This window comes from Ornithorhynchus anatinus, chromosome 15 (genome assembly GCF_004115215.2).
Source record: "Ornithorhynchus anatinus isolate Pmale09 chromosome 15, mOrnAna1.pri.v4, whole genome shotgun sequence".
NCBI classification, from domain to species: Eukaryota; Metazoa; Chordata; class Mammalia; order Monotremata; family Ornithorhynchidae; genus Ornithorhynchus; species Ornithorhynchus anatinus.
Genome location: NC_041742.1, coordinates 6,119,304 through 6,137,164, shown reverse-complemented (window position 1 = coordinate 6,137,164; position 17,861 = coordinate 6,119,304).

The following is a 17,861-nucleotide window of genomic DNA, read 5'->3' as shown; positions in this document are numbered from 1 at the left end:
AAGCATGCAGTGCCCTCATAATAAAGATAGGACATTCTTTCTCCTGTTCACGTTGGAAAAGACTTTTCAAAACAAGTCACTTTCTCCAGAGGCAACGGAAAAACAAGGGAGAGGGAAAAAAGAGGGGAGGGGTAATGGGATAAAGTCATACATTTTTAAAAATCACCGTTCAGAAGCTAAGCCTACAATTCCGTTTAGAGGAGGTGAACTCAAGTAACGGAACGTGGGGGTGTGGGTGGAAGGGAGTGTAAGCAAGGAAGGGTGAAAGAGGAGGGGAAGGATATGAAAAAAACTTGCTATTTTCCTGTGAAGTAATATTTCTATTGTATGGAATAACTCCAGGCACTATCACATTCAAATGAAACGAACAAGAATTAATAACTTTCTAAGTTCCCGATGTTTGTGTGGTCAACTTTGCTGTAGCCCAGTGACAAGGCAGGGAGGAAAGCTCTGTGCTGTCCTGAAGTAGTGGGGACTTGAATCGCTGTGTTGAGAGGGTGTCGAGAAGAAGAAATAGAGAGAGAGAGCACAAGAAGCTATGCTTTCAAACACACAGAGGGAGGGAGTCAGATGGAGCCTCCTCTGAGCCTCAGCCCTGAGATTTTAGGAGAGTGAAACTGGGCTAATAATTGAATTCAGGGCTAGTCAACTGTAGAGTCCTGTTTGCACCCTTTTGTGCCTACCAGTTAGTTGTAACATGGTGTGCAGAGGTACAGCACATTGTGAAATGACCTGAAGGGTGTTTTTTTTAAATGGTCTATTTTATATTTCCCCCTCTAGACTGTCAGGACTTTGTGGGCAGCAAATATGTTTGTTTATTTTTGTGTTGCACTCTTCCAAGTGCTTAGTACAGTGCTCTGCACACAGTAAGTGCTCAGTAAACACTATTGAATAATTGAATGAAAGATTCCCAGTTCCTCATGGGCAGGGAATATATCTACCAACTCTCTTGTATTGTACTCACCCAGTGCTTAGACAGTGCTCTCCAAACTGTAAGCATTCAGTAAATACCATGGATTAATTGACCATATTATTTGTCATAAACATGGGGCATTAAGATAAAATCTCAAGTTCAAAGCCTTTTCCTTCTCAATAAGAATGGGGGAGCTCAAAATATCCAGGAATGTCCATACTGCATCCATCAATCTACTGTATTTATTGGACTCTTACTGTGTGCAGATCACTGCACTAAGCACTTGGGAGTGCACAATACAAGAGAATTAGTAAATGCATGCCCTGCCCACAAGGATTTGACAGCCTAGAGAGGAAGAACAAAATTCATGTAAATAAATAAATCATGGATATGTACATAGGTGCTGTAAGGCTGAGGGTGTGGTGAATAAAGGGTAGAAATCCAAGTGCAAAGAAATGGGAGAAGAGGAAATGAGGGCTTAGTTGGGGAAGGCCTCTTGGAGGAATTGCGCTTTTAGTACGGTTTTAAAGTGGGGAGACTGAACATTTGTCAGATATGAAGAAGGAGGTTGTTCCAGGCCAGAGGCAGGACATGGTTGAGGGCTCAGCAGTGATGTAAAATCATATCAAGTTGCAATGAGTAGGTTGGCATTAGAGGAGCAGAGTGTACGGGATTGGTTATATGAGGAAATGAGAGAGATAAGGTAGGAAGGGGCAAGGTGATTGAATGCTTTAAAGCTAAAGGTAAGGAGTGGCTGTTTGATGCAGAGGTGGATGGGAAAGTGCTGGAGGTTCTTGAGGAGTGGGGAAATGGACTGAACGGTTTTGTAGAAAAATAATCCAGGCTGCAGAATGAAGGGCTAAACGGGGGAGAGACAGGAGGCAGGTCAGCCCAGAGGGTGATGCAGTAATCAAGGAGGGATACATATCCAAGAACATTGTGGATCTCAAATTGAACATATATTGAGCATTATTCTAAGCTCCTTGAGGGAATTTTTTGTATTCTCCTAAACATTTAGTATAGCGCTCTGCCAGCAGAAGTATTCAATAAAAGTTATTGAGTGCCTTCAGCACACATGAGAAAGACCAAATACTCAAAGTGAGAAATAGCTATTGGAAATCCAATTAAAATAAACTGACCATGTTAACTAGGACATTCCATAATGCTATAACTTCTATCAGTTTGTCTAAAATTGCTTGGATCACCTTCAGAGATCCTGTCTATTTCAGGTTAAACCTCAGTATGTGGCCAACCTCCATTGTGCTGTGTTTAGGGGTTTTGGAGAACAGAACCAGGGCCATTATTTCAACAGAGTAACTTGAAATGCTCCCCTCTTTGTGGATTGAAATTAATCAGTGGCTTGGTTCATGTTATTTAGCTTCACCTTCATTTCTAAGCTTCAAGATGTCTCTATGTTATTTAGCTTCTATAGTAGTTGTGGGCTTGTAGTAATATCATAGTGGTAGTAGTAGAGAAGCAGCATGGCCTAGGGGATGGAGCTGGGAGTCAGAAGGACCTGGTCTTTAATCCTGGTTCCACCATGTGTCTGCTGTGTGACCTTGGCCATGTCATTTCACTTCTCTGTGCCTCAGTTACCTCATCTGTAAAATGGGGATTTAGACTGTGGCCCTCATGTGGGACAGGGATTGTGTCCAACCTGATTAGCTTGTATCTACCCCAGCGCTTAAAAGAGTGTTTGACACTAGTAAGCACTTAACAAACCCCATCATTAGCAGTAGTAATAAGTGCTACTGAGCACGCAGCACTGTACAGAGGAGTTGGGAAATCATAACAGAAAAACAAAACATGTTCCTTGTTGTATAAGGAACTTACACTCTAACCAAGAGTTAGATTTGAGTCTATGATTAAATTTTGCATCAGTACCTGATTTTCAGAAGACTCTCCCTTAAGATTTTGAAAGAGTTTCAGCCATTAGTAGATAGTCTGTGTAATACTTCTGTTACTCCGCTCACCACTACTCTGAGTACTGTTAATCACAGCTCAGAAAACACCACATATATGGAGATTAGAGAAACTGAGTACTGTTAATCACAGTTTAGGAAAGACCACAAATATGGAGATTAGATCAAATGTCTTGAACCATTTTACAGGTGCTTCATTTGTGATTTCACGTACATCAATCAGGATTGAAATCAGGGTGATATAATAATGTTGGTATTTGTTAAGCGCTACTATGTGCAGAACACTGTTCTAAGCGGTGGGGTAGATACAGGTAATCAGGTTGTCCCACGTGAGGCTCACAGGTTAATCCCCATTTTACAGATGAGGTAACTGAGCAAAGAGAAGTTAAGTGAGTTGCCTACAGTCACACAGCTAAGTGGCAGAGCCGGGAGTCGGAACCCATGACCTCTGACTCTGAAGCCCAGGCTCTTTCCACTGATATCTTGTCACTGCAAAATATTTTAGTCACCCAAATAAAATATCACTGAAAGTATAAGTGTTTCAGAAAATTGCTTCTATGGGTTGGCGACAGAGTAATGAATAGGCAGTATCAAGTTCCATCTTCAATTGGCAAAAATATCTTTTAGTTTCCAAACCTTTTCTGAGCAAAAAGAAAGTCATTTCAAAACTTTTATTCATGTTTAAATCCTTTTCTTTTATCTGGTTTGTGGAGCTGAGTCACTGGGTTTTGGTGAGGCAGGAACTGACACTTTAAATAATGTTTTTTACCCTGATCACCACTGCCTGCATGTAAACTGGCAGAAGCTAACATTCATACTGTTACAGTTAAGTCGACTGGAAAAGATCCATCAGTAAAGGTGGCTTTCTCATTCACAGGCTAGTCCTGAGACTGAAACACCACAGCACGTTAACACATACACTGCTGAGTTCAACCAGATCCTTGCAAGACATACACAGTTCCAAGGCAAATGAAGAAGGAATGCAAGCCCTGTTCCTCTTAATAGAAATTATTTTGAAAAAGGAATCGATTACTAGTGAAGGATGAAGAGAGGGGTGAACAGCACTTAATGTTCAATGAGCCTAAAACATATACACATCTTGAGTCACAGTTAAAGCTATGGTAGATCTATAGTCTGATTGCTCAAAAGTGGATGAAGAGGGATAAAGTCTGAGCTGAAATTGCTTTATATTCCTGGCAGCACAGCTGTGATTAGCAAGGCAACTTCCACAGACCTTTCTCTGGCTCTTTTATTAACTGATTTTCCGGATTAGATGACCACAGTATGTTACATTATCCAAAACAGAACAAAAAGACAGTAACTCAAATTCACAATGAAAAAAATAAACCATCACACAAGTGTGTCTATGTGTGTGTGTGTGTGTGTGCATATATGCACTTGCACTCTATTCCCTGCGAATTCAAAATCGATAAAAACCTTGAAACCAGCCAAAAGAGTAGATTCAAAAGCAGAATATTTTCACAAGAAGCACGTCCTACCCAGGACTGGCAAAACCAGAAATGAAATAAATTCTAACTATATTAAGACATACTGAAATTATAAAAAAATACACACACATTTTTAACTCTCTCAGTTCTAATGTGGTAGTAGTGTTTAATTTGATTTACTTACTATCTAAGCATTAACCCTATCAAAGAATCTAATGACTTTGAGTTAATCATCAACACTGTATCCATAGTTTCAGTATGCAGACTGTAAAATGGAAATTTATGTGAGTCTCCTTAATCCTTTGGCTCACAGTGAGTCAGTCCTGTTCACCAAATCAATTATGTGAAGAAATTAGTTTACTCCTCTCTGCGTTTTATATTTTTTCCACATGTATTAGCTTCTCTTCTCCATCCCTCCCCAGCTTATCCACAGGTTCATTCACTGTATTCCTACATAAAGAATAACATTATGCCCATTTTAGTACATATTAATCTGTTTTGACCATTCAAAATTCACCCTGTTCCCAAGCACCATTTCCAGGCCAGAGGACAAAATGCTTAATCTAAACAACAAGCAGCGAAAAGTCACAACAAATCAGAGATCAAACAGTTGTTGAATTTTCCCTACTTATTTGAGTCAGGAGTCCGCTTGGAAAAAAGATGCTCTCTGGAATCTCCTCTCCCTTATGGAAGCCAAGTGTCTATTGGTTGTTTCTCAGGCCCCAGTGCCTGATGGAAAGGTGTTCAGGGGGAGAGCCAGGCCTGGCCTTAATCTCCGGTAGTCTATTCTAGTGTCTCGGTAAGGAGACCACGTAACTCTGTGGCACAGAAAAACACTTCCACCTGGCTCTATTAGGGCCATTTGGTTAGCTCTCGTCATCTCAGGCTAAAAATAATCTCGCTTTCCCTCTCTTTCTCTCTCAAGAGGGAGAGAATGTGTGAAAGTGTGTACGTTCATGCAGAATGAGAATTTCATAATTTCCTCTCGGTGCGATTACCGAGGTATTTATTTCTCTTACGCAATTTCCAGGGAGTTGCATTATGTGGTTTCCATTCTGTTGGTCTACAGAGAGAGTTTACAGTCACAGTGGTGATCTTAAGTGAGAAACTCACTCCTGGATCTGATCTAAGATTCCCAAAGCATTTAACAATTCCTGGAAGGAAAAGGGTTAAGAGCCAGTAAAAACAGAGCCCAGTTAACCAGGACCCAGGGTGGTATTATGATGCTATACGTTTCCTCTCAAAAAGAAACCCACACAAAACCCTTCTTAGCTCACACTCTTTGTATCACAGGCCCTTCTAAGGAATGATCTAAGGATGCTCTGTCCCACAAAGATCAAATCATGGGAACTCTAGACTGTGAGCTCATTGTGGGCAGGGAATGTGTCTGTTTGCTGTTGTATTGTACTCGCCCAAGTGTTTAATAAGCACTCAATAAATAGGATTGAATGAGTGAATAGGGTGGGGAGACAAAGGGGGGTTAGATGGAATCCCAAACCTCAAGGGAAGATATCAGTGGTAGAAATAGCCACAGTAGTAATGCTATTTACTGAACACTCGGGAAAGTATACCAGAAACAAAAGGCATGTTTCCAGCACATGGGTGGAGAGAGAGGTTCCTGTCCTAGCTGGCGAGCTTTTCTGAGATGGATGTCAAAGACTTATTAACTCAGCAACACATGTTGGAAGCCAGTGAGGTGGCTCCGAAAAAATGGCATTAAGTGGTGGAGGCTAGCAGTAGAGCATTTTGACTGAAAGGCAGTGTTTAGATTTTGGCTGACTAAAAGGAACTTAACTAATGTGGAGCAATCTCAGATCACTAAGCTGAGGGATCATCTCAAAATCTCAGACCCAGTGGTAAAGGGAGGGGAAAAGAAAGCAGCTTTCTTTTCCTCTGATCCGTGCCAAAGCCTCTGAAACATTTTCTGATAGTAAAGCTCAAGGAGTAAGGAAGCGTGGGCTGGTCCCATTGGCCCACGACCACAAGTGTGTGGATTATGAATCTTGATGAAGAGAAGCCCAAATGGAAAAGAGAGACTGAGAAGAAAAGAAAGTTGAAATTCTGGAAAAAGAATAATCTCCAGAAACCTTTTTTTAAAATCTCTCGTCAAGCCTTGTCGTGGAATCATTTCACTGGCGGGATTTTCTATGCAGGCCCTGCAGTCTCCGTTTTACAACCGACAACCCGCAATCTGTCAGTCAATATAATTTTCAGGACGCCAGAGCGTGTCAAAGAAAGTAGAAGGCCCAGTCACGACCCTCAAAAGGCTTCCATCTTACTGCGGGGAGAGGAGACAGGTGTAGAAGATGTATATGGAGAAGCAGTGTGGCCTGGTGGATAGAGCACAGGCCTGGGAGTCAGAAGGACCTGGGTTCTGATCCAGGCTTAGCCACTTGCCTGCTGCACCACCTTGTGCAAGTCATTTAATTTCTTGGCACCTTGGTTTCATAGTGGGGATTTAAGTGTGTGTCCTCTGTTCCCCAAGACTGTGAGCCCAGTGTGGGACACGGAGAAGCAGCATGGTGGATAAAGCACAGGCCTGGAAGTCAGGAGGACCTGGGTTGCAATCTCAGCTCAGCCACTTGTCTGCTGTGTGATCTTGGGCAAATAACTTCTCTGTGCCTCAGTTACCTCATCTGGAAAATGGAAATTAAGACTGTGAGTCCCATGTGAGACAGGGACAATGTCCAACCTGATTAGCTTGTATCTACCCCTGCGCTTAGTATAGTGCCTGGCTCATACTAAACACTTAACAAATACCATTAAAAAAAAATGAAACTGTGTCCAGTCTGTTTACCCTGTATCTACCCCAGCGTTTAGTTCAGTATTTACCATGGAGTGAGCGGTTAACAAGCAACACAGTTATAACAAGCAAAACACATACTCTTTGCCATCAAAGAACTTACAAGCTAATGGGATGTTAGTCAGGAAAACCTTCATGGAGAAGGGGAAACTTGAGTAGAGGGATAAGAAGAGGGTTGTGGTTTGCGGAGGGGAAGGACGATAGTGTAAAAGGAAAATATTATTGGGCAGTACTGCACAGAAAACAAGTAAGCCTATTCTGTAAGCTTCTTGTGAGCAGGGATCGTATTTATTGTATTGTACTCTTTAAGTGCTTAGTGTAGAGTGCTGGTGCATGCGGTAAGTGCTCTGCAAATACCATTGATTAATATTGTTTCTTTCATCCCTTAGAAATGAAGGCGGGTTTATTTTTCCCATCTTTACCCTTAATGTCTCCAATGTTTATATCTCCAGACTTGTGACTTTATAATTTTACAGTTTTTAATGTAAAGCTAACCCACTAGCACAGCACGAGCTTGTTAGAGAAGCAGTCTGGCTTTGTGAAAAGATCACAGGCCTGGGATTCAGAGGACCTGAGTTCTAATTCCGGCTCTGCCGATTGCTTGCTGCGTGACCTTGGGCAAGTCGCTTAACTTTTGTGTGCCTCAGTTTGCTCAACTCTCAAGTAGGGATTCAATACCTGTTCTCCCTCCAGTTTAGTCTGTGAGACATGTGTAGGACAGGGACTAATTAACTTGTATATACCTCAGCGCGTAGAACAGTGTTTGACACATAGTAAGCCCTTAACAAATCCTGTAGCAAAATGAACTTCCAAATTTCCAGTATTCTATCTCCACCTTGGATTCTCCCCATCTGAGTCACTCTTTGGTTGACAGTTTCCACTGTCATATCTGTTGGCCAACATGCAGCAAGGCAAGGGGTGGGGGTGAACTCAGCCAAATGTGCCCAGAGAATCCCAGCAGAACACGCATGTGATTGACTCCATTGAGTTGTGTTTAGGTCCGTCTTGTGGTTACGGGGAGTTGAGTGAGGCAGTGACCCTGATCAGAAGGTGTTCTTCTGATTTAGGAAATAGGCTGAGGAGATTGGGGCTGTGGACCTCACTGGACTCCTTTCTCTTCCCCCTCTATGCTGTCCACTTGACTGCTGGGTGACCTTGGGCAGGTCATATAGCTTCTTCATGTCCCAGTTTCCTCAACTGTAAAAAAGGGATTCAATAACCTCTTACTTTTACTGTGAGCCCCATGTGCTTAGTATAGTCCTTGGCACATAGTAAGTACTTAAAAATGTTAAGTACTTCTTTCCTCCCCACTGGATGATGCACACTGGGAAAAGGGGTGATGTCCCAGAAACAAAATATCATCCTTTTGGTGGATGAATTGCCACGGTACACCTCATCTTCAAATCTTCATTTTTTTCTTTTACTTTGAAGAATTCACCCAACACTCTTCCTCCAAAAAGCTCAAGACCCTGTGCACCTACAACCTTTGTGTGTCACTCTAAACCCTTCTGAAATATAAACTCTAAACCCTCCTGTTATATTATACTCTCCCAACCACGTAGTCCAGCACTCTGCACACAGTAAGCACTCATTAATTGTGATTGACTGACTTACAAACGAAGTCACACAACCTCACTCGTTGCCTCTCAGTTGTTTCTGTATAGCAAGACGCCAGTGGACATTTCCGCTTCCAAGTGTTTTGAGATGAGAAAAGACAATTTCTCTGTAAGAGAAGTTCACCATTAAGACATATTCTCTGAAAGGGAGGCGGTGGTGATCTGTGAACAAATCCACCAGGAAAGAGATTGGTCAAGCTGGTAATTCTGCCATACAGTAGTTGGAAAGAAATAAGATCAGTGGTTTCCTAAGACACTACTGCTGAATGATCACATTTACTGTTTTATTTACCCAAGTCCTTCATGCCGACATAAAAAACTTAGATGAATGATTGAGTAGTGGTAGTAGAAATGGTATTTACCAAGCACCTACTGAATGCATACGCTACTCTAAGCGCTTGGGAGAATACAAGAGAAGCACAAGATACACAACGACCTTAATTAATCGATCAACCCATCGTACTTATTGAGTGCTTTGTGCGCAAAGCACTGTCGTAAGCACTTGGGGGCATACAGTATAAGAGTTGGTAGTCACGTTACCTGTTCACAACGGGCTTATCTTCTGGAAAGTGAGACAGACATTAATATAAATGATTTCCACCCCACTTACCTGCAGAAGGCAGTATTTTATCTCAGATCAGCTAAAGATTTGTTATATTTTTGAGAACTCTGTGAGAAAAAAGCAGATTGATGATGACCCTACCACTTGCCCTCCTGATGCATCGCTTTGACTTCTTGTTCCCGATGCATCTCCTACTGGGGACACGGAGGGGTGACAGGCTGAAGCCACCATATAGATCCCTTCCTTGGCTCCAGAAAGGTGTGGCCTTTCAAGTAGGGACTGAGTGAGAGAATGCCGTTTGTAATGCTGGTTAACTTTAAGCAAATATCTTACCCTCTCTGTTCCTCTTCTGAAAAATGCTAACAAAAAGGTCTTTGAATGTGTATTCCTCATTGAAGTACATGGATCTGAAACAATTGATTCTTAAAAAGAGTGACTAGAGCAATGGCCTGGAAGTCAGAAGGACCTGGATCTAATCCTGGCTCCAAACTTGTCTGCTCTGTGATCTTGGGCAAATCACTTAACATCTCTGTGCCTCAGTTACATCATTTGTAAAATGAGGATTACAAACTATTCCCTCTACTTGGACTCTGAGCCCCACATGGGAGAGGGACTGTGTCTAACCTGAATATCTTGTGTCTTTCCCAGTGCTTAGCACAGGTTTTGGTACATAGTAAGCACTTAGAAATATCATTATCATTATTATTAATATTTTTCTTAATTGCTTCTAAATGAGGTTCTTCAACAGAATGAAAGGTATCATAAGGAGTCGGGGGAGTAAACTTGGGGGCCATGAAACTTGTCGAGGTCTTTGACCCAAATGGAGGCAACGTAGATTTAATTCCTTTGAATGTCAAAATTGATTTGATTGACTTTAATTTTTCATTTTCCATTTTTTCTTTATTTTGGGCTCTGGCTGCAAGAAGCAAGAAAACCAATAAATCGAATCATTCTGGCCCAATTTTACAGACCCTAGAGGTTTTTGATAGTTTTGGGAAATTTTCAGGCAACTGTCTGAAATTCAAGGTGCTTCATCCAAACTGAGCCTGAAAAGTATTTCCCTGGATCACAGTCAGAGTGAGTCTTAAGAGCTCAAAGATTGAAAAACAAAAATGGGCCGAGAAGAATAGAAATTATAGAGAGAAATTGTGTCGCAAGATTTTCCTCTTTCTCATCCATCATATTTATCATTTAGCTTCATTTCTTATTCATTCCCTTTTGAAACTTACCAGGTTGTTCCTCTAAATCTTCATCCTTCTGGTATTCCATGAACTCTCAGTAGGAAAACAACTCCTGTCTCAGTATGGGCAGCGGGCGGATCAGGATTGGCTCTCATTTAGTCGAACAAGGAAGAGCCACAGGGATATACTTAAAAAGTGACCACGGGTCAAAGCCTGAGGCCTTAAAATGATTGATTGCTTTCTCCCTGCTTCCTATCCACATTCATTTCCCAGGCCACCCCAACACACTCACTTGACTTCTCTCAAGCCGACTTACTCACTGTACCTCATTCCCTTCTCTCCTGATGCCAACTTCTGGCCCACATCATCAATCAGTCACTGGTATTTATTGAGCACTTAGCATGTGCAGAGCACTCTACTAGTGATAGGGAGGGTATAATACAACAGATTCCTTGCCACATCCAACCTCTGGTCTGCAAAGCCCTTCCCTTTCACATCCAACAGGCCCCTGCTCTCTCCACCTTCAAGGCCCTCCTTGAAATCACATCTCTTCCAGGAGGCTTTCCCTAATTAACCTCTCAGCTTCCCCATCCTCTAGCAGCCCAGAATCTGACACTTCAGCAGTCCTAGATATCCTAATAATGATGATAATAATGCCATTTGTTAAGGACTTACTATGTGCCAAACACTGTTCTAAGCACTGGGGTAGATACAAGATAATCAGGTTGTACCATCTGAGGTTGAGAGTTTTAATCCCCATTTTACAGATGAGGTAATTGAGACATAGAGAAATGAAGTGACTTTCCCAATGTCACACAGTTGATAAGTGGCAGAACTGGGATTAGAACCCACAGCCTCTGACTCCCAAGCCTGAGCTTTTCCACTAAGCCATGCTGCTTATCTGGTAGCCACACTGCTTCTCTTCTTCTTCTTCCTCTTCTTCTTCCTAAGCACTTTAGTAAGCTCTACACTACAAACTCGTGGGCAAGGAATGTATCTGTTATATTGTACTCTCCCAAGTGTATAATACAGTGTTCTGCACATAGTAAGTGCTCAAAAAATGCAACTGACTGACCAACTTGAGTACACGTATGTCCTCATAGCATTCATACATATCTTTACTCTCCTTTGCTTCCTCCTCCATGTCATTTGAGTGACCGTCTCCCCCAATAGGTTGTAAACTCCTTGAGGGCAAGGATCAGGTTGATTGAATATATTGTACTTTTCCAAGAACTCAAGACAGTACACTGCACACAGTATTTCCTGCCCACAACGAGCTTACAGTCTAGAAGGGGAGATGGATATTAATATAAATAAATAAATTACAGAGAGGTACATAAGTGCCATAGGGCTAGGAGGGGGAATGAATAAAAAGAGAGCAAGTTAGGGAGATACAGAGAGAGTTGAAGAAAAGAAAAAGAGGCCTTAGTCAGGGAAGGCCTCTTGGAGTTGTGCCTTCAAAAAGGCTTTGAATAGGCCGGGGGGAGTAATTGTCCGTTGGATATGAGGAGAGAGGGTGTTCCAGGTCAGAGGCAGGATGTGGACGAGAGGTCACTGGCAAGATAGATGAGATCGAGGCACAGTGAGAAGGTTAAAGTTAGAAGAGCGAAGTGTGCAGGCTGGATTGGAGTAGGAAAGTAGGAGACTCAATCTGGGGAGAGAGGGAGGGTCCAGGTGTGGGTTGGAAATGTCCAGTAGGCCCCAAAGTCCAAACCATCAAAGATCAATTGCTCATTCTAAATGTTACTCCTTCATTCATTCATTCAATTGTATTTTTAAGCGCTTACTGTGTGCAGAGCACTGTACTAAGTGATTGGGAAAGTACAATATAACAAGAAACAGCGACATTCCCTGCCCACAATGAGCTTACCATCTAGAAGGTGGGGGGTACTCAAGGACGAACCCATTAATTCTTCCTGATTTTGCTTCTCTGTCTTGAGGTAGCTTTCTGCTCCATTCCCCTCCTTCACTTTTAAACCTAACTGAAGAATTACACCAGAGGAAGAAATTATACACTTTCAGAAGTCATTTTTGAGGGAACTGTATTGATTTGGTCCGCAAACTGGTGATCCAGGGAGCAGAGTCTGAAGCTCCAATTTCCACCCAGATGTAACCTGGGTTTTCCTTGAGACTTGTTTTTGCTAGGTCATTCACCTAGCCCACACTAGATTTCTGTCCTATATTTAGCTGTTCTCAGAATGAGGGCTCTGATATCCAGCCTTCAATCCTGACAACCATATGGGGTATGAGGGTAGAAACTGCAGAGTCGGCTAAGTTAAGAGGCGAGGGATATAGCCAGGCCTGGTTTGTCCTGCAGAGGGGAGATGAGTGGGAAGAAGCAGTGTAACTTCTGGGAGTGCATGACACTTATTGAGCATGGGGATTGTATCTTTGACTCTATTGAACCCTTCCAAGTGCTTAGTAGGGTGCTCTGCACAGAGTATATGTTCAGTAAATGCCACTGATTGATTCAGCTACTCCGTGAATCGGACATTAACATTAAATGGAATATTCTAGATAGGCTCAATTTTTCCCCAAGGTAAATCTGGAGAAAAAAGAAAGGAAGCTGATTTCTCCTTTTATAGGGTAGCAGGGATCTGGAGGAGGAAGGCTTTAACAATCTATTAAGTCATCAAGCCAGCATTTTGATTTTCTTCAGCTCCCAATTTGGAAACTCCCCCAAATCTTTTCAGAGATCTAAGATCAGCAAGTGTGGAATTGTAGCTCCAAAATCTATGGGGAAAAATTGCCCCACTGGCCCTGGCGATTAAATACCCATGTCTCACATGAATCTCTTTTTCTCAATAGAGGTATTTCTTAATTGATTAATTTTCCCTGTAGCTGTTAGTCATAGTAAGAAGGGGCTCCCAAATAATATTAAATTTCATGGGTAGAATACATTCTATCGATACAGTCTTCCTAATTGGTCAGATGTTTCTGATTCCCATGAATCTCAAAAGGAGAGTTGTGTTTTGCTGCTATTATTTATTCTTAAACACATAATATGAGCCGTCCCCTTTAACAAGCCGTACCATTACAAGCCAGCTGTTGGCCAAGATTTTAATCTAATGACATCATATCTGGCACCACTGGGTCATTTCTGGTGTTTGTTCAGCTCTTTGAGATCTGTAGATGAAAGGAACTATGCAAGGACGGTATGTGTCGTTACGATTGTGAACATCATTATCATCATTAACGTTGTTGTTGTTACTTTTTCTACATCCTTGATGGACAAACGTCTCCGAGATTTGGGGAGCAGGCTCAGTTCCATGGAGTTTTTCATTCTGTCTGAGATGGCTTTGCACCTCAGTATGAAATGGTTTTGCTAGAAAATGAAGATTTTTAATTTTTTTTTAAACATGTCTCTGGAAAAATAAGCTAAGGTGTAGTATTTTCAGTCAGGAGACACCAAAAATAGCAACAGGATGGGTTGCCAACTACTGTTGCAGCTTATCAGAGATGAGAGAAGATCTTGGCATTTGACACTTGAAAGACCGTTACTTGCCACGATTTCTTGATGTGTGTACATGCACATACATTTTCCTACGTGTCCACATCATGTTAAAAGCACTCTTCATGAGTGTCAGTTTCATTACACTTCCTAAAATAACCTCTCCTCTGTTTCAATATACAAATGGGTGCCGTCACAGTTATTTTGCAATAAGAAAACATCTAAACTTTATGACAACCGGCAGATGGGTCAAAAAACTTAATGGATTCATTGTTGTGGCTCCTTCCAGCATCAATTTTCTCCACTTGACCAACACCCCGACTTGTGGTCCTGCTAGTCAAAATGTAACTCTTCCCCTTTCCTACTATGATGCATTGTTAATATTTCACCTTACCTATATCTCCCTAATATATACCCAGCAGGGTTCTAATTGGAACACTTCATTTGAATGATTTAGATTCTTTCCTTAAAGCAAATCCTATAAGGATTTCTTTATATCATTTATCCCAATTCTCCAATGTCACACTCATAAGCCAAGTAATTGTTTTAACCCATTAGATGGTAGGGTCCTCTAGATCGTATGCTTCTTGAGGACAGGGATCCTGTCTACCAACCAGCGTGGCTCAGTGGAAAGAGCACGGGCTTGGGAGTCAGAGGTCATGGGTTCAAATCCCTGCTCCGCCACTTGTCAGCTTTGTGATTTTGGGCAAGTCACTTCACTTCTCTGGGTCTCAGTGACCTCATCTCTAAACTGGGGATTAAGACTGTGATCCCCACGTGGCACAACCTCATCACCTTGTATCCCCAGTGTTTATGACAGTGCTTTGCACATATTAAGTGCTTAACAAATGCCATCATTATTATTATTACCAACCCTATGTATTGCACTCTTCCAAGCATATAGCCAAGTTCTCTGCACACAGTAAGTTTTCAATAAATACCATTGGTTGCTTCACTTTCCAGCCAGTATGTGCTAGTACGAAAACTGTGCTGGTCATTCATGATTCGTCTCAGTGGAAAGAGCAAGGGCCTGAAAGTCAGGAGGACCTGGGTTCTAATCCCAGCTTCACCAAATATCTGCTGTGTGACCTCATGCAAGTCACTTAACCTCTCTGGCCCTCAATTACCTCATCTGTAAAATTGGGATTTAGACTGTGAGCCCCATGTGGGACTGGGGCTGTGTCCAACCTGATTAACTTTTATCTACACTTGAGTTTAGAACAGTGCTTGGCATCTACTAAGCACTAAACAAGTATCATTATTATTAATATCCTCGTTATAATAGTGGCACATAGACAATATTATAGATGGATGGGCTGTTCAATCCTTATCCCCGACATACCCATAAAGAGTTTACATCACAAAGAACTGTAGACAGAGGACATTGAGGCCTAGTGAAATACAGGCCGCCCCAAGCCTGTTTCTTCTTTTTTTTTTTTCTGGTTGTTTGAGTTTCAGGGAGGGGAGGATTTGATGAAGAGAGGGAAGTAAGCTTCACTCAGCCAGGTGGCCTTCCATTTAGAACAACCCCATGTTAAACAGGCCCCATATATGATGTTCACCAGCTCACACACCCAGTCCTGGCCCTTTTTATTATGCTTTAATACGGTACAGGGAAAGCCTGTGAAATATTATACAGACCCATGAGGCTGCATCAGCAAGTTTCATAGAATCCTCACACACTTTAAACAGTCACTTGAACAATTGGTTGCAATGCAGATTGTATTAGCAGGTTAATTGCCATAGAGCTTTGAATTAGAGATTATTGTTCAGTGGCATTCTTGTTTAATGGAGAGGTTTCCTTTGCCATTGAGGCATCCAAAAGGGTGCTTATTAGGTCTTACTCCTCTATGTGCAGAATTAACCTTTGAATTGCCAAAATGGAAATCACCTGTTCCTATCAGAATATGTGAGTTTGTTTGCCAGCTCTGAGCTAGAAAGTGTTTTGTGGAATTTTGACAGTCAAGACAATACCATGGAACCTTAATAGCCCTACAAACTGTTCCTTATGGGAGACATGATGATTTAGATGATTTGTCACCTTGGGCAAGTCACTTAACTTGTCTGTGCTTCAATAACCTCATCTGGAAAATAGGATTAAGACCATGAGCTCTGTGTAGGTCATGGACTGTGTCCAACCTGATTAGCTTACATCTACCCTAGTGTTTAGAACAGTGCCTGGCACATATTAAATGCTTAACAAATACCATTTAAAAAAAAATCTGAATTTGGGAGAGCATTACCTGGGGAAGTGTTTTTTTTCAATTTCCGCCTTTCACATCAATGTTGCTTTATGTAGAATTTAGGAGTAGTTTGAAATAAGGTGAAATATCATTTCAAAATGTATGGGACAGTCCAAGTTCTGGGGGTTTGGTTTTGCTACCTGAGTGGCAAGCAATGTGGTCTAGTGGATAGACCACAGGCCTGGGAGTCAGAAGGACCTGGGTTATAATTCTGCCTCTGGCACTTGTCTTCTGTGTGACCTTGGACAAGTCACTTAACTTCTCTGCCACTCAGTTACCTCATTTGCAAAATGGGGATTAAGACTGCGAGCCTCATGTGGGACAAACTTGTATCTTCTAGCCCACCCCCTTTTATGTCCCTCTTCCCGCAGCCCTCCCCTCAAAATGCCGTGAGCTCTCCCAGAGTGGTCTCCTCTGGCTCTCCACCGTTAGTGCTAACGTGGCCACCGCTAAGGGAAGTCAGAGGCAAGTACAAGATCGGATCCTATGGACAACCGATGATTCAGCGTGGAGAAGCAGCGAAGACTAGGGGAAAGAGCACGGGCCTAGGAGTCAGAGGATGTGGATTCTAATTCCAGGTGCATCACGTTCCTGCTTTGTGACCTTGGGCAAGTAACTTAATAATGTTGGTATTTGTTAAGCGCTTACTATGTGCAGAGCACTGTTCTAAGCGCTGGGCTCTATGCCTCAGGTCCCTCATCTACACAATGGTGATTCAGTGCCTATTCTGCCTCATACTTAGCCTGTGAGCTGCATGTGGGAACCGATTATCTTGAGTCTACCCCAGTGCTTAGTACCATGCTTGGCACATAGTAAGCACTTAACAAATACCATGATTATTTACCTTCACATGGGACTTTGTGCCATTTTTGAGCTTCCTTTTTTTTCTTTTTGAACTGGTATTTTTTAAGTGCTCACTATGTGTCCGGCACTATACCAAGATTTAGGGTAGATAAAAATCATGTTGGACACAGTCCATGTCCCTCGTAAGGCTCACAGTCTTAATCCCCATTTTACAGATGAGGTAACTGAGGCAAAGAGAAGTGCCTTGACCAAGGTCCCGCAGCAGTCAAATGGCAGAGTCAGAATTAGAGCCCAAATCCTTTCGACTCCCAGGCCCGTATTCTATCTGTTAAGCCTCGCTGCTTCTCCCTCTTATTCCTAGGAGATGCAGATGGACATTTGACCAGAGGGACCAGGCACTCTTCTTGCTAAATTACCACCAACCTCAAAATAATGGACACAATTGGGTGGCAATCCTGTCCCATTTATATGCATATATATAGAAGGCTACCCTTTAGCTCTCAGTCACTGATACTTCTTGGAGAAAATATCTCCACTGCAAATAGATTGTTGCACTATTTACAAGGCTCCCACTGGACAGGTCTTGCTGGATATATTTATATACCACGGGTAGCCCATCAAACCACCTCCAATTTCTACTTCTAAATATAATTTGAGTATTGGGTATACAGAATGAGAAACAACCCCATGCCAGTGCCTGCAGTCCATGTCGATGACAATGCTATCGTGTTGTTCTTGTTGAATGTATTTGGTCGAAAAATGAGCAGTGCATTTTATCCGTGGGGTGCAGAAATGTTGGCCACGTGATGCTCAGAATGATTTCTCTAAATGTCATCCATAGACTGGGAAAGAGTGGGAAAGAAATTCAGTGGGATTGGCGGAAAACTCCAGGTTCTGCCCATAGCCACGAGATGGCGT